Genomic DNA, 26,393 nt, shown 5'->3' on the forward strand with positions numbered 1-26,393 from the left:
AGCTCCTTCTTACTCTGGAATTATAGTTCATATAGTTCTGTCTCCACAAGTATCCGATAATTGTAAACATGTGGATTTAATAATTTATCTATGTCTGGTTGTTGCAGTGAGAGTGATGGCCAGCCACGGTTAGTCTACCCAGTCAGAAATGGAAGGGTGAAAACCTGGATTTGAATCCCAACTCATGCACTTGCCAGCATCGAGTGCCATTCTGGACGAGACACTTGTCTCTGACTGTCAGTCTTTTCCTGTAGAAAGTGGGGTTGAGATTGCATTAAATGTGTGACCTCCGTCTAGAAGGCACACTATAATGTTTTATATTTCCAACCTACAACTTTTCATCTTTCTCCCACAAAATTTTTGACCTTTTATTATTCATTCAACAGTGACATGTTTTTAGGTTTGTTTTCTTTTTTGTCACAAATTCTATTTGTGTCACCTGCTACATTGTGGTGAAAGATTGTGAGCTTCTGGGCATGATAATCATAGTGCGTAAAATATGAAACCCACACTGATGAGCAATGTTCTGGAGCCCAGGCCTCAAAAACCAACAGAGACTTGACTCATGCAAATGGAACAGCAGCTCATAGATCATCCAAGGGGAAGTCAAGGTCACAACAAACCACAGAAATCATCGTGTGTCATTCCCAAACAACTCAACCCTGGTAAATTGAGAATATAGCACATACTAAGGGGTTGGCGCTCCATTTGAAGGGGAGACAGATGAAGAAGACAGAGGAAGAGAGGCAAACAGTGAGAGAGGGTAAGAACCAAATGAGCAGGAGAGAACAGGATGCAGGGTGCAAACATCAGATATTGAGGGATGCAAGGACATCCAAGGAAAGAGGCATGGACAGTCCAGGTCCAAACACTAGCAGTGAGGGAGAGAAACTGACAAAAGATAGAGAAGGAAGGGCACTAAGTGAAAAGAGAGGCATATAGCAGAGCAGGCAGCAATACATAAGGAGAGCAGGAGGGCGGCACTCGGAGAGATGTGTGGGGAGAGAACAGGACTAACCAAATATAAAGAGCTTTAGCAGGAGAAAGAGAACAGGAAACAGAGGACACATTCTTGGTGGGCTAAGACTGCCAGGAAGAGACAGAATCTAAGCCAAATGCAGAGGCAGAGAGAATGGAGATCCCGCCCAAGAAAAGGGGGATGAGAGAAAGTATAGGGAAAACCAGGAAAATGTGATTAAACATAACATTTAATTCAATTAACTGCAACGAGCTAGACATCTTGCAAACTTGGGCTCACGTCATTCGCCGAAAGAGCATGCAATGCATCTACTGTTTTCTCTCCATTTATTAAGGTTGAAACTACTGCCCAAAGCCACATAGTTGGTGGTTAAGCTGGAAATCCATCCCGGGTCTGTATGTCTCTAAAGATCATGTCTTTTCCACTCTGTCAAGCACAGTGATAGGAGTGTGCAGAGTGGGTAGGGGATGGTTGTTAGAAGGGATGAAGGATGGAGACAGGGGGCCTCTGATAGAGGGCTGTGGACCCAAGGCTCTGTTTGTCAAGACCGCAAGTTGTCTTGCTCGAGAACAAATTAAATTTGCCAAGTTGATTGACCCAGTGTGGGAATGTCTCCAAAGCAAATCATGGTCTCCTAGTGTTGCATCACTCTGATTTAGGGAGGTGGGCACCTAACTTATTCAAGCAAGTTTGAGATACAGTCCCTGTTTTCCAGTGGTAGCTTGATGTCAGGTTGAATCAGCAGCCTTTTGAGAAGGTTGCCCTGGGCTCCCCAGGCTGCCTCCTAGAGAAGGCCAAGCTCTTTGTCCCAGGGACGTGCATTAATCAAGAAAAAACAAGGGACACATTACAAGACAGGATTGGAGCACGTGCAGGTTAAGTGCATGTCACAAACATGGATAGAGGAAATCAGAGTCACATTGTGATCCAAGGGGCTCTGAAAATTGCCGAATGCAGAGTGGCTGTGTTGGAAAGGGATCCCAGAAGCGGCGGGACGGATGGAAACAATCAAATGCAAACAGTCCTGTCCTTCCCGATCTCATTGCCGTAGCTCTAATTCTGGTCATCGCTGTCATTCTGCAGTTACCAGCTAGTGACGGCCTTGTCCCCAGCACAGTCCTCCTCTGTTTTATCACTCACGTGTCTTCTGGATGCATCCTCTTAAAGGCCACCCGGCCATCCCATTCTGCAGCTCATGAGACATTTGCTGCTTACTTGCTAGCTTGACTGTGAAGACTTTTCACAATTTGCTTTGGAGAAAAAAAAAATCTACCCTTATCTCCTGCATCTTCCTTTAACGTATTTTAAGCTCGTATTATGTTTTCATTTTCACCGGTCCATGAACATGTCTTAGGATAGTTAACTTCAAGGGTGAGACGGGTTTGCTGCAGCATAGAGTTGTTTGGCACTGGCTTTAAAAATGAACTTGACCACAGGTAAGGGCTCAGGATAATAAGCTGTCACCTGCTAATATGAAGTCACTAACTCTCTAGGAGCAAGAAAGGCCAGGCATCTCCAGGGCTTCCTCTGCGCGGGCACAGGTACACCTGGTCCCAACTTCACCCACATGCGCATGTGGTGCATAATGATTGCTCTCAGGGCTGGAGCTGCAATGTGAAAAGAACCTAAAGTACATTCCAAGGCCTTGACTGTTGATAATCAGGCGTCATTTTCTGGCATGCACAACACACGCAATTAGAAAACAGAAAGAATATCAGACCACCTTCTAGATTTATCTCTGCTTCTCAGTGCTTGTGCATCCTTGCTAAAGTCACTTCCATTCTCGAGGACTCAGTCATTAAATCTAGGAAAAATAAAAACTTAAGCTAGAATAATTCATCCAAATGTCTTTAACAGTGATCTGGAGGTGATTTTTCTAGTGTAGAATAAAGCCTTATGTTGAGAGTTACGAGAGACCCCAAAATATAAGTCACTTCGTCACTAACTTGTTGGAATGCTATTGGAGAAGTCAGTTATGTCCTTTCTCTAGGACTCAGCTCAGCTGGACTGCAGTCAGGTGCAAAGTGGGAGCCTGGGGCCCCCAGTCCTCTAAATATATGTGTCTTATTTAGTCTTTTTTTTCTTTAACTTCTTTTTTAACATTTATTTATTTATTCTTGAGAGAGAGAGAGCATGAGCAGGTGAGAGGCAGAGAAAGAGGGAGACACAGAATCCGAAGCAGGCACCAGTCTCCAAGCTGTCAGCACAGAGCCCGACGTGGGGCTCAAACCCATGAACTGTGAGATCATGACCTTAGCCCAAGTCAGACGCTTAACAGACAGAGCCACCTAGGCACCCTATTTAGTTTGGAAGATATCTGTGTTTTATTTAGTCCTGTCTCCATATGTGTGTGTCAACGTACTTGTGTGTGTATGGGGGGGGGGGGCATTCAAATACCAAATATTGTTAAGGTAAACTATTTGTAAATATTTATAGAAGTTCTTTTTAAGAGGCAGCATCCTGACCAGAGGCCCTGGCAATAGCGGGCCTGCCTTCCTTCCTGGATCATCTTACCTGTTTGCTTTTGACCTGGTTTGTGTTTTCCTGGCTCACCTGTCCCCCGTGTGGCATTATCCCTCACTTTATATCATCTACCTAGCCCCTGAAGCTTCTGAATTTCCGGATGCTGAGATCATTTCTAGGATCCTTTCAACTTTAACATTGTATGATTCTAGGCATGAGACATGACCTCTACTCTCAAGAATGAGTTTTCAGTCAATCGAGAAAATGATTGGGCATACGAAGCACCTAATCACGGGTGGTGTTTTCATGATTATCTGCCAAATTATTTTTTTTTCCTCTCCTGTGTATTTTTTAATGAAGGATGCCTGCATCAGCTCGCCGTGACATTAGCTCCATTATTCATGTGAGTGTGACACGTAAAACTGGCTCTACAGAATCCTTACAAGGGATTTCTTTATCACAGCCAGAGCGAAAGAGGTCTGCTAATTGTTAATGCTAATAAAAGGAGCTGCTATTACTCGGCTTTTAAAATATAATTACATGACAGGAATTCTCTGCTTCATTTTCTTCACACAGCCCATGTAATCGCCATGTAACAAAATTAGAGATGGATGAGGCTTCATTGAAAACGCAGACATAGCCGTTTAGGAAATGGGAAGTGTCCGAGATTAAAAAAAAAAAAAATCATTGCCACCTTTTTAGTGGATCTAGGACAAAATTAAAGCAAAACCAGAAGGACCTATCCATCTATCTATCTATTTATTCTTATTTATTTATTGAGAGAGAGAGTGTGTGAACAGGAAAGAGGGGCAGAGAGAGAGAGAGAGAGAGAGAGAGAGAGAGAGTATCTTAAGCAGGCTCCATACTTAGCATACCTGATGTGGGGCTCAGTCCCATGACCCTGGGACCATGACCTGAACTGAAATCAAGAGTTGGGTGCTCAACCCACTGAGCCACCCAGGGGCCCCCAGACGGATTGTTTAAAAGTGTAGGGCATGTTTCTTAAATTACACATATGAGTGCAATCATGATATTTATCTTTCTCTGAATGAATGATGAACATAGGGGAAGGGAAAGAAAAATAAGATAAAAACAGAGAGGGAGGCAAACCATAAGAGACTTAAATACAGAGAACAAACTGAGGGCTGCTGGAGGGGAGGTGGGTGGGGGGATGGGCTAAATGGGTGATGGGCATTAAGGAGAGCAGTTGTTGGGATAAGCACTGGGTATCATATATAAGTTATGAATCACTAAATTCTCCTGAAATCATTACCAAGTATATGTTAACTAATTTGGATTTTTTAAAAAATTAGAAAAATTATGAAGTGCAGGTCCGATCAGGTAACTCCACCGTTGGAGCCCTGCACAAGTTTCCCATCCAGTACATTGTCACCATGCCCTATATGACCTTTGCAACCTCCCATGATGCCTCTTGTCTCACGTTCTAAATGCCTTCTTCATCTCACATTGCCCCAGTCACACTGGCTTCATTTTACGTTTCCTGGAAGCTTCCAGGCATGCTTTTAGTGTAGGGTTTCCACATTCTGTTCCCTCTGCCTGACACCCTCCTCTTCTAGATATATGCAATGACCACTTCCTCCTCTCCATCAATTCTGAGCTCAGGAGGCACCTGCTCTGTGGGTCTTTTCCAGACCTTCCCAGGACACTAAAACACTGCCCTGCAGTTGTCTCTACTACTTTCTGGCACTACAAGCCCCAGGTGAATTCAAGTTCCTCCTACAATCCTTAGTTTACTCCTGGCTTAATCTTGTCCCCTTCTGATTCCATCCCCAACTAGCCCAGGCTCTCACTCACCAACCTGAATCACAGTGACCTTTCACACCTGTATCCCTGAACCATTCAAGCAGAAATTTCCATTCTGGGTCTAGTAAGCTTTGTCTGGGGTCTTATTTTCTGTGCTAAAGTTATTTGGTTAGTATGGTTGACATCTGTAGAGTAGTTAAGTGTTCAGTATGGCAATATGGCAGTGTTTGGTAATCAGATGGATATAAGCTTTTTTTTGTTTTGTTTTTGTATAGTGAATCATTTATTGTAAGTACATAAGTACATGGTTTCAGTGGCAACAATAAAATCACATGAAGGGGAGACAGTATCAGATCAGACAAATAGATGCTTTTTTTAATCATCACAAAATCTGTGGCCATGAGGGCCATCACATGGAAATCCAAAGTTGCTCAGAAGCCAAATCTTAAGAGGACAGATCCTCCTAGTAATCCATATGGAGTAGTTCCATAATTCCTGGAATCTGTAGAACCTTGTAGATTGTAACCTTCTAACCAAACATGACTTGTTGGCCTGTCATCATGGCTTTTAAATAAATCTGATGGACTGTTGGTGAGGATTTTGTTTCCTTCCAAACCAAATAGTCTTACAAATAACACTAGAGCTTTTTGCAATCACAGTGTCACCTCTTTGGACACCAGGAAAATGTTGATTAAGATTTTCTGCAAAGACAATATCTTAATTTTGTATGGAAGGCTCCACTGATGGTCCAGTACATAACAGTACCACCAGTGTATTCGGAGGCATAATGATCTGTACAGCCATATCAAATAGTATGGCCACGTTGGCAGAGTTTCTTCCCCCCCAGTACACCATGAAGCAAAGTTCCGTCTAGATACTTTCATCATTGACCATAGATCCGTTCTAACAATACTTTCAAATTTGAGGATAGTTGTGAGACTTCCAGAAAACAAACAAAACAAAAATATCTAAAGCATGTATCAAAGCCTGTGTGGGTGCTCTACAATTTCAAGATAATTCTGGCCCCAAAGAACCCAGAAGACCCTAAGTACATAAGCTTTTTTTTAAATTATTTTTAATCTTTTATTTTTGAGAGAGAGAGAGAGAGAAAGAGAGAGAGACCAGGGGAGGGGCACAGAGAGAGGGAAACACAGAATCCAAAGCAGGCTCCAGGCTCTGAGCTGTCAGCACAGAGCCTGACGTGGGGTTCAAACTCAGGAACAGTGAGGTTATGACCTGAGTTGAAGTTGGATGCCCAACCGACTGAGCCACCCAGGCACCCCAGTACATAAGCTTTTTAACTTAATGAATATTTCCTATATTTGTCTCTGCAGTGATCTGTATGTATTTTGCCTCTGTCCACTGGAGAGCTGCTATATTATACTCTCATTGCATTGGATTCTGGAGAGTCTGTCATTGAGAAAACCCCATCTCACCCCTGTTCATTGACCCAGGATAGGCAGAGGAAGACAGGAGGAGGTGGAAGAGGAGGAAGATTACAAAATGCCCTTTAGTTCTGGAACCAGGAGACACATTATTACTCTGCCCCTGTCTATCCAAAGTATGGAGTCTTGAGGCCAATGAATTGCTCTCTTTTCTTTCATGAGATGTAGTTGGCATTATGTCACTTGTTACTAAATAGTACTGAATGATGCAGTAACGTGAGATTATTTTTCCTCACAGTTTAGGATAATAACAATACCTACCTCAAGGATTATTGTTAGGCTGAAAATTTAAAACAATCTCATGAAAATATTGATGAAATATAAAATCCTAGATATCTGTTACATGGAATTGTCATTTTTGTTAATTAGGGCTTGGGGCAGACTGACTTATTAGATGTATAGATCTCATGTTGATTTAAAAAAAATAAGGCATCTGGTTAAACTTTTCCTGTATTATTTACCAAATAAAAGGACTGTGGAAAGGGAGGAAGGCTGACCAGTCATCTTCTTTGTCCTTTCCCCTAGAATCCTGATGCTCATGAACCAAATTGTATGCCATCTGGTTTCTGAAATAAGGAAAATAAGTTGCTCTGTTCAAGATGGCATATCCCTAAAATCGTGGCTCTTAGCTCTGAGATACTTGAGTGTCATGTTATCTATGGAACTAATTAAAATAAATACATTCCTAATGATATTCTCTTTGAGTTGGTCTTGGGTGAGTGGCCCACATCTGTATTTTTACTCTCTATAGAAGTTTCTGGTTTATTTAGCAAGTATTTATGAGTATTTTACTACATGTCTGATGCTATAATGATGAGTAAGACAAAGTTCTGCCCCTACGGAGCACAGGACACCCTGGGTGTCTGGGTAGAGCAGAGAACTATTCTAAACATTTCCATTGGCAAATTCTTCTCCATGATTCACTGCTTAATTGGATATGTGTCACTTTAAATCCAATCCATGGCTCAGACCCCTGGGTTATATTCAGCTTAGCTAGCTGAATTTCTTAGCTAGATGTCTTTATTTAGTCCTATTATATTTGTTATGCATGAGATCTTTTAGGAAACTGAAAATTCTGTCATTAAGAATTTGAGATAATAGACATTTTAGATTATTGTACTAATGGTCAGCAAAATATACCCCCAAGTTAAACAAAAGGCTTTAGCCCTCTTGTGGGCATTATTTACAGTAAGACTGGAAGCTTGGGTGTTTTAATAGTTTATACTTTCCAACAAAGAGACTCTGTCTGCATGCTACAAGATGAGAGACCAGCAAATCAATATCTGTGATGAAAGAGCAGATATCTTTTCTCTGACAGGCCATGTTGGGTTGGCATTTCACCTTTGAGGGTGACTCACTAAAAGCAGTGAATTGGGAGGGGACACACAACAGGTCAACCAGATGAGACAAATCAACCCTAGAACCCACAAAGTGGAAGCTACAAAGGCCATAATCTTCCTGGAGAAAAAAAAATAATACCATTCTCATTTATTTTTGCAAAGAAGTTAAAGCCCTTGGCTTAGCCACTCTTTTTGTTTTATCGACCTCCCATTGAACACTCACCTTTGTGCCCATGAGAGGTGGTGGGATGATGGGGGCTGATCTGAGGAGTCAGGACATCCAAGTGTTAGTCCTGACTCACAACTTACTCACCGTGTCCCTGAAATATTCATGTTTCCAGTTTTCTCTCTGTAGAGAAAGAGGGTTTATGAGACACTCTCCAGTTCTAACCTGATTCCATCTGCTTTGTTTGCGAACTCATCATTGTCTTATCCATCAATTATTAATAGAAAATATTTTGAATCAATACTACTATAAATAAAAATCTTTCAATTCTCTTCTCTACGCCACAGGTGGAATTGAGTGATATTTCTAACCACCCCCTCAGGAAAGTTTCCTATTTAGTTGTTTCTGGCAAGGCATGAATTATTAATATCCCAGCGATGTTTACATTTAAGAGTTCAGATTCCACCTTTTGTTAGCTATATAACTGAGGCCTGGAGTTCTGGTTTCAAGGATTTTCAGTGAGGGTGTTGCATTTTATCTGTTGTGGGTTTAATGAGTATTAAATAGTGAATATATGCAAAACCAATCATCTCTAGTAACTTTTTTTTAAAGATTTTTAATGTTTATTTATTTTTGAGAGACAGAGATGTGGCATGAGTAGGGGAGGGACAGAGAGAGAGGGAGACACAGAATCCGAAGCAGGCTCCAGGCTCTGAGCCATCAGCACAGAGCCCAATGCGGGGCTCAAACTCACAGACCACGAGATCATGACCTGAGCCAAAGTCAGATGCTCAGCTGACTGAGCCACCCAGGCGCCCCAAGTAGTAACTTTTATCTTTCCCATTTTCCCTCTTCAAATTCCACAAAAGAGTCTTTTAGATGTCAGAAATGATATCACACTGGAAGAATGGTTTGGGGACTTAACCAGTATTGTTTGTATCAATCAATTATTTCATGTCAGTTGCCTGAATATGCCTTGTGTTTTTGGGATCCTGGTTGTTTCTTATACCATGCTGGGTGACTTCAGAATAAAATATTCTCTAAATGTAAAGGATTTTACTGCTTTTAACATGATTTAGGCTTCTCCCTCCTCTTTAAAATGTGGCTTCTTTTAACCGCCGTCAGCAGAGAAGCAATAAACAGATCATTAGCACTGATGATGTCATAATGGATAATGGAAAAGCATTAATTTTCATAATATCATCATTAATTATAGCTAACATTGAAATGCAGCAGGGCTGACTTTGTCTTATTAAATGAAGCAAAGGCTTTGAAATATTAATTAGTAAAATCAATCTCAATAAAATAGGTGATAGCAAAATTTATTGTTTAAAAACGTTTAAGCATACAAAGTAAAGAAAGTTTTGTAGTTTAAGAAGACACCATTAATATAATTTAGTGCTTCTATTTTACATCACATTATGCCATGAAAATCACTAGAGAATTCCAGGAATGTCTTTTAATTTTCCTCAATCTCAGTTTCCATCATCAAACCGAGAATGATATGGCCTACCTCCTATGTTAGTGTCTGGATTACATGAGATCATTAATGGGAAAACATTTATAAATAAATACCTTACACCTGTGAAGCATCACTTACTAGTCCTATAGGCAAGATGGGCTTGGCTGGAAGGGGGTACACCCCTCACTTTGCATTTCCAAAACAGTAATCATAGTTACAGCAAAGATCACAAATATTCACGGAGCCCCTGGGTGGCTCAGTCGGTTAAGTGCTGACTTTGGCTCAGGTCGTGAACTCATGGTTTGTGAATTTGAACCCCGCATGGGGCTCTGCACTGACAGCTCGGAGCCTGGCGCCTGCTTCCGATTCTGTGTCTCCCTCTCTCTCTGCTCACCTCTGTCTCTCTTGCTCTCTCAAAAAAATAAAACAAATTACAAATCACAAATAGTCAACTCTTATTAAATAATCCTGTGTTCTGGGCACTTTGTTAAACACTTTAGATAGATTATTTTATGTAATCCTTATAATACATATTTTTGAGGAAGCTATCTTAATGCTCACTTCACCAAAGAGAATATGAAGATCGAGGAGGCTAAGTTCCTTGCTCAAGGTCATAAAGGTCATGAGTGATGACACCAGATCTTGTTCACTGCAGAGGCCACCTCCTTAAACACAGGCTGTTCTGTCTCAGAGACTATCTAGGCAACTTCCCTTGATCAGTGTGCATCGCCATGCCTCTGGTTGACCAGTTGGCCTTCTGTAATTATTTTATTTAGGTCAGCATGTGAGAGAGGAATCATTGAAGAAACTGCGATCAGAGAAAGAATCCTAAGGGGAGGTACTTGAGCTGACCTGACACGGTGTAACAAGGAATTGGTGAAAAGATTACATTCATATGGTCTCCAACTGAGTGAATGTCCATTTGGCTATCATCGCTATGCTCACCCGAAAATCCAAAGTTCAGGGAGATGTAGGTTTGTTTTCAAGCAATTTATGGCATTTTATCTGGTCCTAAGTAATACATTTGATCCTTATTTTTTTTTAAGAAACTGAGTTTGAAAAACAAATAAACATAAAGATAGCGTGTGCTCCTGTGCTCCCGTAATACTGTGTCCATACACCGTTTATGACCATTCCTAATTTACATGTCAATTCATTTGTTTTCATGTTCTACTCTTGACTCTACAGTTCTCAGGAACTGTGAGCACCACTCATTTTAGGGGTTAGCATACCATGGGGATTAAGACTCTGTCCCCACCCTCAAAAAAGGTAGTGGTGTGGCTAAAGGTAAATTACTTTACCTTTTAAAACATCGCTTTTATCACATTAAGATGGGGCTAATAATAAAGTAAAATTATAGGTTTCTTGGGATGGCTAAATGAGATGGCATATGGTACATGGCTTACAGAAGGAACCCAAAATATGGAGACTATTACTGTCTGTATATCTGTAGAACACCAACCGACAACTAGCCTGAAACACAAAACTATTAATTTTAAATTAATTGATCAATTGGTACCAGGTTGATGAGTCCAGAGTTATCCATAAATAAAACCACTTCCCATGAAATAGTAGACTTCTTTTCATTCATGAGGAACACATTAGAAGCACACAGGACAGGTGTGTTATAAGACAACAGCCTGTGAAAATACAGATTCAATCCTGCCCAGACCTTCATGTCTGGGAGTCTATGAGCTGCAAATTAAATTCAGTATCATCTAAGATTCTTTCAAAGATGTGATTCTATATGTCTATGAATTAATAAAACAGTATAATACTGATATAATTTACACTTGGAGATCAAATTAGCAAGAAGTTTATTTATACACTATGGTATATACATGTAGAAATTTATGTGTTCATGTCCACTGCTTAAAGAATTGGGTTAGGAGCTATTTCTCAATCTCTCACTTTGCCAAGAAGATGGTTGCAGAATGAATATTGTTTGCTTAATTATTGATGCTGTGTTGATTTTTTTTTCTCATAGCCCAAGCAACAACAACAAAATCCATCCAGAAATATAAGCAATAAAGTCACAGATAAAATTTATGGTTTAATTCGAGGAAAAAAAAAACATATTTAGCTAGATCTGGCTAATCTCTCAAATTTAATCTCCAAATTTCTTTCAAATGGCAGTTATAAGGAATGGAGTGCCATTTTAGCAAAACAGTAGAAATATTGATGGTATTAAGGCATGCTTTATTTAGGACTTACTATGTGTTAAGTGTAGACCAGACATTTTTAGACATCCTATCACAATCCATCCAATGTATTCCTCCAGGCTGGCTGGATTATGCCTACTTTACAGGTGGAAAATGACAGAGAATGGAGCTCTTTAAATTTTCTATCTTGTTTTTGAAAAAGTGACAAAGTGGAGGTTGGTCAGACCCCAGTGCATTTTCTCTTTCCATTGTTACTTGTGGTTTATGTCATGATCCTTTCCATATATTATTCTCTTTGTGTTCCCCTTACTCTCTCCTGCAAGTGTCTGTTGTGACAAGATTGGTGTGTGTGCCAAGGTGTGACCCCATGAGATGTCAATGGGCTTTATACAAGTAAAAATAGAAATAACAAACTTGTTATGCTGTTCACATAATAACACATAATAGGGGAAGTCAGCTCAGAAGTCAGAAAGAGGGTCAGAATGCTAACGAAATGGAACCATAGGGTTCGAGTTCTCTAATCTATGGTGGAGACTGTGAGCCCTCTACTAAAATCCATCCTGTCTTTCTTCATCATATAACACCATGGCAAGTCTGGTGAACTTTGTTCCATATCCTTCCTCGCAGTTTTGTGTAGCTATAGGTTCCTAATATCTATTCAGCAGAATATGAGAAGAGATTGTATGTGCTGGTTTGGGACTAAGGCTTTTAACATGAGGGTGCATCCTCCAAAGTCTCTTTCCACCCTCCATTGGCTGGACACAGTGAGCAAGGTTGGAGGGGAGGTTATTAGCAATACACAATGGAAACAAATGAAATTCCTGAAGGGCTCTTGCTAATGTGAGTACCAGGTCTAGGCTATATGACAGAAGGAAAAGTTAATCGGTGTGTCTTTTCTTCTTTTTTCATCTTCTGTGCTCTGATCCTTTTGTGATCATGGTGACCCTTCTTATTCCTTTTTGGGTTGTGCTTTGTCCATGATTTTCCATTGATGTAAATGGTATGAATCACATAATATTGAATAGCATTCTATAATTTCAAGTGATATACACTAGCTCTGTGATTTAAGTGATATCACTGTTGGCGAAATGCTCAGCCCCAAACATATCCACATCTGAATCTCAGTGTTTTATGAATATGTCATGTTACATGAGAAGGGGAAATTACAGTCAGATGCAGTTAATTGCTCATCAGCTGATCTTGGGATGGGGGGATTATCCTGGGTTACTGTGTGGACCCAATGTAACCCCAAGGGTCCTTATGAAGGGTCCTAAGGAGAGAAGGCAGGAAAGACAGAGTCAGGGTCACAGAGATTCTTGAAGTAGCTACACTTCCTGCTTTGAAGATGGAGAGAGGGGCCACATGCCAGGGAATACAGGAAGCTTCCAGAAATGGAAAAAGATACAGAGAAAATATTCTTTCCTACGGGCTGCAGAAGGAACATAACCCTGGGGACATCTTGAGGTTAGCCCAGGGACACCTCTTTCAGGTTCTGCTCACCAGAAGTGGAAGATAAGTTTGTGTTGTTTAAAGCCCTCATTTTGTAGGAATTTGTTACAACAATAAGGGACCATACACTCACTCAGCTAAAGTAGAAGTTATCTGGTCAATATCCAAGATATTTATCCCTATCTTTCATGGCACCTAGAATATTACATGGCCCGAACTTGACCCTCATTCCAAAAGCAACCAAAAGGTGTAATGTGCAGCCTGGTCCTCAGAAGTTGTCCTAGGAAACCAAGGCAGATCTGTTTTCTTAGGCAAACTTTAACCAGCTACAAAAGCACAGCTTGTGCCAAATGATGTAGAAAAACTGACTTGTCATAGCTTCTCTGGGTAGCATGCATGTGCAACCCAAATTAAAGAGGAGCCCCTGAAGTGAACCTTGTCATATGCAATCAACATTTATCCAAGGATTCTGGCCAAAGGTATTGATAAATACCTGTGGACAGGTCTGGGACAATTTAGGAAAGAAGTGTCTATTGAGAAGAGAGGAAATCAGCTATAGGGCTCATCATGGTCATTTTTATTAATACATTAGCTGAGGTCACAAATGATGCCAAACAAGAAAGGGATGCAAATATGAATCGGGGTAAATGCAAAATAGAGGGTGTCAGAGCGAGACATAGATTTGTGGAAGCGTCCATTGCTTTTTTACAGATACCATTAAAAGGGACGCATTCCCGCGCACTCCACTTTTTAGCTCTTGTGTTCTTTTCTCCCTGAAAATACTGTAGAAGTGGCTTACATTTTATTATTGTTATTAATATTACATGGAACAGTTATTGCAGTACTAATAAAAAGGAATATTTTGTGCTTATAATCTCTCTTTCTAGGAGAAGAATAAGCCTCTCTTGAAAGTCCAGAGTAAAGCATTTGCATCTTCGTTTTATGAGTATAATTAGCACATTTGTTGGTGCTGTCATCAATGATAATCAACATCATAATAACCCCTTATGTTTATATAGCCATATACAATTTACCAAACGTTTCCCCATCCTTTATAATGTTATAGCCACCATCTCTCTGGATTTTGTTAATGGTTCCTAGGGGAAGGCAGGACAGACAGGGATGCCTCCACATTTTTTTTTTAAGAGAGGGAAACAAAGGTTCAGAGAGGGACCCAGTTGGGTCTTGGGTTAGGTCCCTAGTCTCCTAACTTTTGAGTTAGACAAAGCCACATGAAGGTCATTTCCCTCAAAAACACCTCATTCTCAATGCTGTTCTATGTGTTGTTTAATGCAACTACACATAAAGCAACTTCACTGCTTTCCTTTCCTACTATTTCATGAAGAGATAAGACGATGGTATAACTTGAAAGACAGCCCAACGTCAGCCACGTTACTTAAACCAAAAATGTGTGTAATTCCTTTGTGTGATTCCCTCCTACGAAAACTGTCTGCACACTGACAGAGGCTTTCTAGAGACATAGCTGATGTCTCTAGACATAGCTAGTGTCATTTATTTATTTTTAATTGTCTAAAGTTTATTTATTTTGAGAGAGAGAGAGAAAGACAGAGTGTGAGCAGGGGAGGGGAAGAGAAAGAGGGAGACACAGAATCTGAAGCAGGCTCCAGGCTCTGAGCTGTCAGCACAGAGCCCAATGCGGGACTCGAACTCATGAACCCTGAGCTCATGACCTGAGCTGAAGTTGGACGCTTAACCGACTAAGCCACCCAGGTGTCCCCAGTGTCATTTAAATAACTAGAGATTTGAGATCCCTTCCAGGCTCTAGGAGTCACTAGCTTATATTGTGTAGACTATTTTGTAAGCAGAAATTATTAGGAAGAGCAAGGAATCAGATGGGCATGGTTAGGGACCCTACTTTTGCCTTTACTTGTCAAATTGAATGTATACAATTTCCTTGAACAGACAGTATTGATAAAAAAAAAAAAAGGAGTCAAAGAAACCACTTTACTATCTGGTTGTGAAGGGCTACATTCAGTAAGTCAGTTCAGCACACAGCAAAGTTTAATTAAATATGACTATTATAGGATTATTGTTATTATTATTTTTTGTCCCTCAAAGAACAATCCAATTATCTCAAATGATAATGTGTAGTTAAGTGTGCCGAGACAAATGGCTATCGGTCTCCCCACTGTAGCTTTCCTCATCCTCTGACCCTATATCTGTATCATCTTGGAAATGTCTGGAGCTGCTGTGCCACTTTGGGAGCACCATCACCAAAGTGGGACAGCCAGCACTGACTGAATTTCTCTTAGGTCCGCTTTCACCATGACTTTGTCTCTTTGCTGTGTTTTCACATCTCAGGACAGAATAGAGCAGGTGTCCCACACTAGAGAGGTCACCTCGGGTTAATACATGGACCAGGTAGGGCAGTGTAGTTCTAAGAACAGGCATGATTGATAGTTCAAAAAGAAGAAGGAGAAGGAGAAGCTTATACATCTAGTCTGGGCTCACAAACATGAAGCCTGAATTCTCCCAACAAAGAGCAAGGGATGAGCTTGCATTCAAAGAGAAACAGTAAGTAAATTGAGATCTGAAGCACAGGGGTGGAAGTGTCCCTGAAACATGTGTCTAATTCCATCATGGATCACACTCACTTTCATTCCCACACCTGCCCTTCTCCTCCTCCTGAGTGGGGAGTTGTGATTTTTGTCTTGTTTGTGTTGAATTCTGCTCTACTTCGTGTCTGACACTTTTTAGTTATTCGTTATATACTTGTACTTGTTGGGTTTGACTAGAACCGAGAACCAGAATGGTAGGGAAAGTGAGAGAAAGAGACGTTAAGAAAAGGAGAGGCTTGGCTGACATCCTGAAGCAGTACCATCACATCATGTGAGTGGTAAATGTCGGCCACGGTTCCATTTGCCTTCCTGTATTTATATATTAGTTGTATGTGTTTTGTTAAGATAGCTGTGATACTGTGTTTTATAAGAAATGTGTATTTGGTCTTTGGCCCCTTTCCTGGAAGGAGGCTCCTAGAACCCTTGGCATTTCCTGTGATGAGAACAGACAGGTGTCTTCTGTCATGTTCATGAGGTGGCTTTTGGAAAGCCCCTAAGGATGGGGGCTGGTGGTCAAGGGAACCAACCATGTCTTTAGAGGGTGGGAACTTTCAGTCTTACCCCTTGATGTCTGGGGAAAGGAGAGGGGCTGGAGGTTGACTCAATCACCAATGGCCAATCAGTTCATCAATCATGCCTAGGTAATGAAGCCTCCATAAAAACCCACAAGGACAGGATCTGAAAATCTTCCAGGTTGGTGAACCAGAAAGTTTCTCCATGCCACTGTTCTTGGGACCAAACTCCACCAGGCCCTTAACAAAGAGCTTTCATCTTCTACATCTGGCTGTTGATTCTGTCCTGTAACATCCCTTGTGATAAACTGGTATTCTAGTGACTAAATTGGTTCCGGAGTTCTATGAGCCGCTGTAGCAAATTAATTAAACATTAGGAGGGGGTTGTAGGAACCTTGAACTTTGAGCCAACTGGTCATAGCAGTTGACAAGCTGGGCTTGTGACTGGAATCTGAAGTGGGGACAGTCTTGAGGGACTGAGCCCTTGACCTGTGAGCCCTTATGCCAACTCTGGGTAGATAGCATCAGGATTGAGTTGAATTGCACAACATCTAGCTGGTTTGGGAGTACTGTTCGGGGTTTGGGGAAAAAAATCCCATACATCAGGATTGCTAGTGGAATATTAACAGCTATCATTTATTAAACTCCCATGTCAGATACCTTACCAGAATTATTTCATGTAATGTCTCTTATATCAAGGAAGGTGCGATTATCTCTGTGTTTTCAGGTGAGAAGAGTGAGGGTCACAGTGTGTCAGTAACTGTCCCAAAGTCACACAGCAGGTGCCAGTAGTCTAATTCCATTGCCCCTGCACTTTCCTTGGTAATGTGAGTGGGTTGTAATCCAGATGTAATGGGTTATCTGGTACCTACTTCTGGATCTAGCTTATAGAAAGAAATAGGGACAGTAAGTGCAATCAGATGCTCGGAGGAGACTTCTCAGGGTCTACTTCATTGTCCAGCTCCAGTACCCACTTGATTTTTCTAATAACAATGAAGACTGTGGAAAGAAAGAAAGAAAGAAAGAAAGAAAGAAAGAAAGAAAGAAAAAGAAAGCAAGCAGAATAAGGAGAGGAATCCACAGTGTGAACACAGCCAGGAGTTCACCTCACTACTTATAAACCTTAATTAAACCTAATTTGTAAATCTTAATTGAACCACATGTACAGGCATTAATGAAGCCGTATAATAACACTGCTCTCCCAATAAGACAACACACTAATACTAAATACTTATATTCCTGGAAAATGTACTCACGTGGGCCTCATCAAAGCATAATGGGGAAGTAGATAAACAATTAATCTCATTAATTGCAATCAAAGGACAAAAGTACGAACCAGTTGCCTAGAGGAATCGACTTTGCCAGATTTCCTCACAAACAGATATGGTGCTAATGAAGTGACAGTGTGAACTGAGTGCACAGCTGAGGAACCGAAAGAAAACAAAACAAAACTCTTGGAATGTCAAGAGAAGGACATTCAAACTGGGGAAAACCAAGGTCCTCTCGTGCAAAAGTCAACCCTTGCAAGATTCCTCTTGGGTTCACCCGTTCGTTTCTTCAACAGATGTACACTCAACACCCACCCTGGTGGTCCTTTTGTAATACCTGTGTGTACCATATCGTAGTCTATATACCTTAAACTTGCACAGCGTAATATGTCAGTTGTGTCTCAGTGAGACACCTGCCCCCTATGCTGCCCGCGTGTTCTTGAAAGTGAGGACTTAAACATAAAGGAGACATGGTTCTTGATAAGGAGATGTGTAACATGAGAGACTGAGGTACTATTTTGGGTCACACACTTTCACAAGTGTCCCATTCAATGTCTTTAAGAGTCAGGTTTTGCTATATATATATAATATATAATATATATAATGTTATAATTAGTATATATTATATATTACTATATTTTATATAATTAATTATAAATATATAATATAAATATAATTAATTATTATATATACATATATATTATATGTAAACAGACTTGTGTGCAGAGATTGGGCTCTTACTTCTTCTTCTCAGCTTCAGAAGCTGTACTCTAGGAAATCACCACTCAGTCTTGATTAGATCTCCTAACTGTCATGCTGACACCCCCAGATATCTGCTTTTACTCTAGGCACCTCATGGACATTCTTCATCGTCAGTGGCTTCTGTGGCTACCTCCCCGCGCATCCTTCTGGTCTACCCAGTACCTTTATTCCAGCGGTGGTCCCATGATCCTGAAATGGGAGCCTAACTTTCCCCATTCAGGGTCCACGATGATTTGGACCTTTCCTGATCTTCACACTGTTACTCCAGAACAAGTCTACTGGTGCTAGCTTTACAAGTGTGTCCCTGTCCCTGTCTCTGTCATTCTGTCTGGCTTGAATGCCTTTCCGTCACGTTAGGGCAATCTCAACCGATCCCTCAATATTGGGTTAAGGTGTCACCTCCGTGAATCCTTCCTTTTGTCAGTGAAAAAAGGCAAAATCTCCCAGGTTTGTGTTTGGTCCATTTCTCTACTCATGGAGTACAGCTACTTGTTTACATGCTGTGCTTTTACCAAATGGTAGATTTCTAAACTGGCACCCCCGGCGTAAGGCAAAGGGACATATTTCCATTGAATGTATAAATAAAATAGAAAAGGTCTGACACCAAACTGCATGCAGTTGATACTCCCAGTGCCCTCACTCCCCAAATAGGAAACAGGAAGAGGCCAGTTCTTCCTGACTATAAACAGAAGAGCATGAGGAAGTTATTACTCAGACCATAAGCCTGTGGTTTGCAACCACCTGTAGCGAATATGGGTCTCCTTGTTCCAAAACCAGGGAGGAGCTCTGTTTGCCCACTATGTCTGTATAGCCTTCAGATGGCAAAGTGCCCACTTCTGCTCTTTATGCTCCAATGCACCCAAGTTCTCAGGGCTTGATATCAATCTTGTTTTTGTCCATCAAAGGGCATCCAAATCCTTTGAAGTGATGTTCCATTATTGAGCCTTGAAGATCTTCAATCTATTCTCCCAAGAGTTCCTTGAAGGATCTCATCACGCACACACACACACACACACACACACACACACAATGATATTTGATGGTATTACTTTGCTGCTGAAATAATTTAGTGTCTCCAGGGTGAAGGCCTAAATCGTCTGATTGTCCTGAAAGTCTTCCATGATCCAGCTCCTGCTTATCTCCAAGGCTCCTTTTACTCCAACCTCTCTGTCAACATTACACATTTTTTAAAAAAAAGCTTTTTTTAAAGAGAGAGAAAGAGCATATGACTGGGTGGAGGGGTAAAGGGAAGGAGAGAGAGAGAGAGAGAGAGAGAGAGAATCTCAAGCAGGCTCTATGCTCAGTGCAGAGCCTGACATAGGGCTTGAGCCCAGGACCCTGGGATCATGACCTGAGCTAAAATCAAGAGTTGAACGCTCAACCGACTGAGCCATCAGGTGCCCCAACATTACACATCTAATCATGACTTATTACTCTGTGTTCTCTAACCCATGCTATCTCTAATTTTAGCCTTTGAAAAGAATTAACACTTCTTTTAGAGTGGTTTGAGGTTTGTAGAAAACTTGAGCAGAATACAGAGAGCCCCTTATACTCTTCTTCACATGGCCCCAACCCTCACAGTTCCCCCTATTATTAAGATTTGGCGGTAGAGTGCTATGTTACAACTGATGAACAAGTATTCATACACCATGAATAACAGACGTCCATAGTTTACATTAAGGTTCGCTCTTTGTTTTGCAGTGCTATGACTTTTAGCTTTTTTGAGTGCTGCTCCCTCTGAATAGAAGGCACTGTCATCTGTTCTTTGGTTCACTCACCTCTCAGGTTTCAATTTATAGGCCACCTTCTCTGGGAAGTCCTCCTTGGCGCTTATGCTGTTGCAGGTCACATTATTGGAGAGTAAGTGGATAAGTAAAGGTTTAAGCTTATTTTAATTCATTAGTTATTAATTAATTAATTTCACATTTATTTATTTTTGAGAGACAGAAAGAGAGCATGAGCTGGGGAGGAGCAGACAGAGAGGGAGACACAGAATCCGAGGCAGGCTCCAGGCTCCGAGCTGTCAGCACAGAGCCCCACGTGGGGCTCGAACCCACGAACCGCGAGATCATGACCTGAGCCGAAGTCGGACGCTTTAACCGACTGAGCCACCCAGGTGCCCTTCCCTCAGCTTATTTTAAACAGGCACACATTCTGTGTGCTCCAGACATGCTCTCGGATTACCTTTATTTTGGGATTTATGTCGCTATATTTTAATACTGTGCTTCTTAGCTGTGATTTTCTTAAATGTGAATGCTATGTCTCACCTATTCTACTAATGTTCATTGCCTGCCAGAGACACTGGCAAACAGTATATAATAAATATTTTTTTGTTGTTGGTTGATTGGATAAACAAGTCCATCTTCCGTTTTCTCCCAGGACGTGTTTGGACTCCTTAAACAGTGGAATTAATATTTGACTTCTGGGATTCATAGCCATAGTTCCTCAGAAAGAGACAGAGCTGAGATCCCCAGCTAAAATGTCTACAGAATGAGTCATGCCTCATCTATCTACTACCTGGATCCAGGAACACTAATCACTGTATCAAGTAGAGCAACTCACAACAGATTTTGGCTTGGAGGACATCTCCTTTACAAAAAAGAACATTATTTTTGCTTTGCTTTACTGGATTGCCGTGAGATGAATATCAAAAGAATAAGTGTTGGAGGTAGTTTATACTAAATAATCCAACGAATGAAACGTTTGGAAAAGTCTTACATATTCCCTTCCAACTCTGCCTTAGAAGGGGGTAGGAACCATCTTGCGTGAGGGTTACTCTGTTCTTCCTTCTACGTACCCTTGACCTATGACACATGGTGTGACGGGAAATGATAAGAGATGCCAATCATATATTTTCTCTAGGACTTTAAAATATACTTTACATCAGATGTAATTTTCAGTGATCTGATAGCGTAAAATTAAAGATGACCTTTGATTATTACACTTACTCTTGAGCTGTGAAGCATTCTTATCTCAAAACTGTATAATATTGAAGGCACGTTAGATTTAAAAATACTCATTCATTTTCCAGGGGTGCATTGCCTTTGTGCTACATTTGATTAACTACTGCGTCTTAAAAAATAAATACAGATGATTCGAATAAAGAATAGAGGAGGCAAAAGTGAAAATACACCATGGGTTTGAGCTGGCACGGTGACAAGGCAAAGCTGTGCGCACATCCAGCTGAGTCAGGGGACCAGGCACAGAGCGCAGGGTGAAGAAGCCCACAGGCAGTGAGAAAGAGCAAAGCACTGGGCATCAAGCAAAAAGAATTGTGTCTCCAAGATAGCATCCAACATGGAATTATCTTATATGTGAATGAACCAACAGAGCTAAGCTCCTTCAATAAGCCACCCTGAATAATGTTTCCCGTGTATCAACACCTACTTTGGGCCAGTAACTTAAGTCATTACATCCATTATTTCTTTAATTTTATCTCCTCCATTTAGAGGGAAGGAAATGATCACTCAGAAATGCTCATCATCCTTCTGAAGTTATACATTAAGTCAAAGATTCAGAACTGTAGTCACTTAGGTCTGATTTTAGTCTGTGTTCTTACCCATAGGTTTGAGGGCCTCTGATGGTAATATTTTCTACGATAGATTGCTGGTTCCAAGTATTCATAGGTTTTTCGGGCTGTACAGCCTCTGATTGCAGCTACTCAACTCTCCATGAAAGCTGCCACAGACTCTATGTAAAGTAGTGAGGTGGGCCATGTTCCAATAAAACTTTATTTGCAAGAACAGACAACAGGCTGGATTTTGCCTATGCAACATAAGGTGGAAATATTTCAAGACAGCGTTTCTCAAACTATTTCTGGCACAGCCCAGAGCTACCATAGGATATTACTTATATGCATCTGTATTATTTATTATTAAGAGAACCAAGGTTCTCAGAAAATACTTCAGTCCTTCTAGACTTTGATGTGCATTGATTTTTTATTTACTATTTTATTTGATTAAAAGAAAAAAAATGCTCTGGCCCTGAACCATCAAAATGATGTGTCATGATGCACATTTTGAAAAAAGATGTTATGAAGATTAAAACAAAAACCTGAATCATAGAAGCTTCTTGTAGCAGATTCTGAATTACATGAATGGAAAATAATAAAAGGAGCAGAACCTTGTATCTGGACGTGTCATTGGAATTCCTAAGATAATCGCTTAGTCAATGGACAATAGAATAAGTTCCAAAAGAACACTCATCTCTTTACAAAGCAAAATACCACATCCATCATCCAAAGAAACTTATCTCCTGCAGTGAGATTTTAGACTTCAGTTTTTCCATGCAGGTAGTTCTGAGTAAGGAACCTTCTTAGAATCTACAACTCTGACTCTTTCATTCAAAATATATTTGGGGAGGACACCTGGGTGGCTCAGTCAGTTGAGCATCCAACTCCTGATTTTGGCTCAGGTCACGTCTCAGGGTTGTGGGATTGAGCCCCATGCCAAGCATGGAGTCGACCTGAGATTCTTTCTCTCTCTCCCTCTGTCCCTCCCACCCCCCCCTGCTGTCTCTCTCTCTCTCTCTCTCTTTCTCTCTCTCTCTCTAAAACACATACAATTTTTAGAAATGTGTATTTGTGGAGTCTCCTGTATGTTTCAGGAGTATTCTGGAAGGTTAAGTGACAAGAACAGCAAAAGTCACCTTTGTGGGAGAGGTGGAGTAATGGACATGGGCACCACATTGTGGGATGCAGAGTGCATCATAAAAGCAAAGAGGCATCTAAAAATCAGGATAAATCTCTCTGTATGCAGGAACATGTCTTTTATGAGGCTTTTTCAAAAATTGGAAGGTCAGAAAAACAGATAATAATATTATTTTTGGCTTCATTTGCAGGAGTCCTCTAAGCACAAAACAACGGACTAAGTGGTTCACCATAGCTATGTCTTTCCCTGAGCCAATGAAAAACCCAGAGTTAAATGTAATACACTCGCTTAGAAATTTAATCATCCCAGGCATCAGGTCCATCTGTCTCTCTCCACCTTAATATTTATTTATGCATCTATTTATTTGATCACATACGTGTAGCTGTTTTTTTAACTTTTTATTGTAATTAGTATATGTATACAATTATAACTCACACACATATGTATGTATGTATGTATGTATGTGTAATGCTGGCTTCACAAATTTATTATGTTTCTCTGTATTTTTTCTGTGTTCTAAATCTAACTGTATCATGGAACCTGCCCATTACAAACCTGTTTTTCTCTGAGAGGGTGTTTGGGGTCTAAGGTCCGATTAGGGCATGGTTGTCAGAGGAAAATTGGCGGTGACCAAGGCTGAAGACTGCAGGCTGGCAGCAGCTGCTCATTAATCTCACTGCACTCAGCTCTGATCTTCAGAACCTTCACGGGAAAGCACTTAATATGCAACCTTCTTATTTCCTTCTCGGTTCATTAATTTGAACCGTAATCTTATCCATTCCAGCGTTGAGTTTTTACCGTGCACGGTCCAGATGAGCTGTTCAGCCAATAAATCCAATACAGTCATTTCCCAAAGTGGAGAGATTTCTCCTACGGAACACACAGTCTCGCAGTTAAGATGTGCCTGGTGCTCTCAAAGTCAGGGACTGATAGAAGTGTGGACCTTGTTTCTAGTTTTCCTAAGGAATTTTGAATCAAGTGAAGAAAAGCTGGTCGGGGTTATCTCACTTCTCACAGGAGATCTGGGTTTGGAGGAATCATACTCATCCCTCACCCCACCTTGTTATATTTAAAAACAACGCTATATTGCTTCTGACGAGTGCTTTTCCATGTGGAAGGCAGTCACATGACCATCATCTCATTTGGGCATCAAAATAATACGTTGGTCAGACATAGCGGATAAGGGGTTAGTGTCCAAAATCTATAAAAAACTTACCAACTCAACACCCAAAATACAAATAACCCAGTGAAGAAATGGGCAGAAGACATGAATAGACACTTTTCCAAAGAAGACATCCAGATGGTCAACAGACACATGAAAAGATGCTTAACATCACTCGTCATCAGGAAAATACAAATCAAAACCACAGTGAGATACCATTTCAGACCAGTCAGAGTGGCTAAAATTAACAACTCAGGAAACAACAGATGCTTGTGAAGATGTGGAGAAATGGGAACCCTCTTTCACTGTTGGTGGGAATGCAAATTGGTGCAGCCGCTCTGGAAAACAGTGTGGAGGTTCCTCCAAAAATTAAAAATAGAACTACCCTACAACCAAGCAATAGGACTACTAGGGATTTATCTAAAAGATACAGGAGTGGTTATTCATAGGGACACATGGACCCCAATGTTTTTAGCAGTGCTTTCAACAATAGCCAAATTATGGAAAGAGCCCAAATGTCCATCAAGTGATGACTCCATAAAGAAGATGTGGTTTATATATACAATGGAATACTACTTGGCAATGAGAAAGAATGAAATCCTGCCATTTGAAACAACATGGATGGAACTGGAGCGTATTAGGCTAAGTGAAATAAGTCAGTCAGAGAAAAGGCAGATATCATATGTTTTCACTCATAAGTGGAACATGAGAAACTTAACAGAAGACCATAGGGAAGGGAAGGGGAAAAAAAATAGTTACAGAGAGGGAGGGAGGCAAACCATAAGAGACTCTTAAATACAGAGAACAAACTGAGGGTTGATGTGGGGATGGGAGAGAAGAGAAAATGGGTGATGGGCATTGAGGAGGGCACTTGTTGGGATGAACACCGGGTGTTGTATGTAAGCAATGAATCATGGGAATCTACCCCCAAAACCAAGAGCACACTGTATACACTGTATGTTAGCCAACTTGACAATAAATTATATTTAAAAAAAATAATACATTGGTCAATATCAGTCTAAATTTCCTTTCATGGGTTGAGATCAGGAGATATTTTATTGGATTTGCCAAAGACTACACCATTCTTCACTATCTGATGTTTCTGTTATTTGTGAAGCCTGACAAAGTAATCACATTTCAGAGTCTAATTAATTATATTTCAGAATTTTTGCCTAAGTTCATTGTAAAAAGTGAATCAGATTCTAATTAGTTTCATCCTTAAAATAACTGGGGGAAACAATTAATAACAATAATAGCTACCCTTCATTGAGTGTCTACTATAACCCCCAAGCTATAAAGTGTCTCTATTTTACAGATAAGTAAAATGAAGTCACTCATAAAAGAATGAGTATCAGGGGCACCTGGGTGGCTTAGTCAATTAAGCACCAGACTTTGGCTCAGGTCATGATCTTGCCGTTTGTGAGTTTGAGCCCCACGCCGCTCTCTGTGCTGACAGCTCAGAGCCTGGAGCCTGCTTCGGATTCTGTGTCTCCCACTTTCTCTCTGCTCCTCCCCCACTCACGCTCTTTCTTTCTCTCAAAAATAAGTATACATTAAAAATAACTAAGGAATGAGTATTAGAGCCCATTTCTGCTGGCCTCCAAAGTCAATGTCTCCTCCCTGGGGCTTCCTTTTCAGTGTTTCATGTGACAGACATCACCGATACCCTTTCCTGGGACAATGGTGTGTGAGCACAGGCAAGAACTATTGACACGTTTCCTCTTGCAGAGCCTTCCTCTAGTGTGACAAGCAGGAAATTAACAAGAAAAGAAGTACACACACAACGGTATGAATTGTGATGATTGCTCTCCGGCACATGTAGTGATGCAGAGTAATGTGCACAGAGGAGGGCCTTCCCTGCATGCTGTTGTCAGAGGCCTGTCTGAGGCTGAACTTCGCCTCAAAAATGGGCCAGAGTCTGTCCTGTGGAGAGCATGAAATGAGGATTTCAGGCAGAAATGTGGATGCTTTGAAACAAGCAAGAAAATAGCAGTCTGGAAGGACTGCAAAAGGGGATAGTAACGCTCCAGTGTAGACGAACGTAGCCTGCAGGTAATAGGAATGCCACGAAATGTGTTCTCAACTGAAGAGAAACTCATCGGAGGTTTTTATGAAAATAAATGACATACAATGCAGGGCTGCAAATCTTATTTGGAATTATATTTTTGTTTAGGGATTCCAAGATTATTAATATAATGAAAGATACATGTCTTGCTTCACTTAATAGATTC

The 26,393-nt window shown here is 40.8% G+C and overlaps 1 pseudogene; it reads right to left on the reverse strand.

Annotated features, from left to right (window-relative positions):
* Positions 1–5,581: 5,581 nt before the first annotated feature.
* Positions 5,582–26,393, reverse strand: part of LOC112859721 (mitochondrial inner membrane protease subunit 1 pseudogene) — a 50,820-nt pseudogene continuing 30,008 nt past the window's right edge.

Source organism: Puma concolor, chromosome F2 (assembly GCF_028749965.1).
Source record: "Puma concolor isolate L17-30 chromosome F2, mPumCon1.1.hap2, whole genome shotgun sequence".
Lineage (NCBI taxonomy): Eukaryota > Metazoa > Chordata > Mammalia > Carnivora > Felidae > Puma > Puma concolor.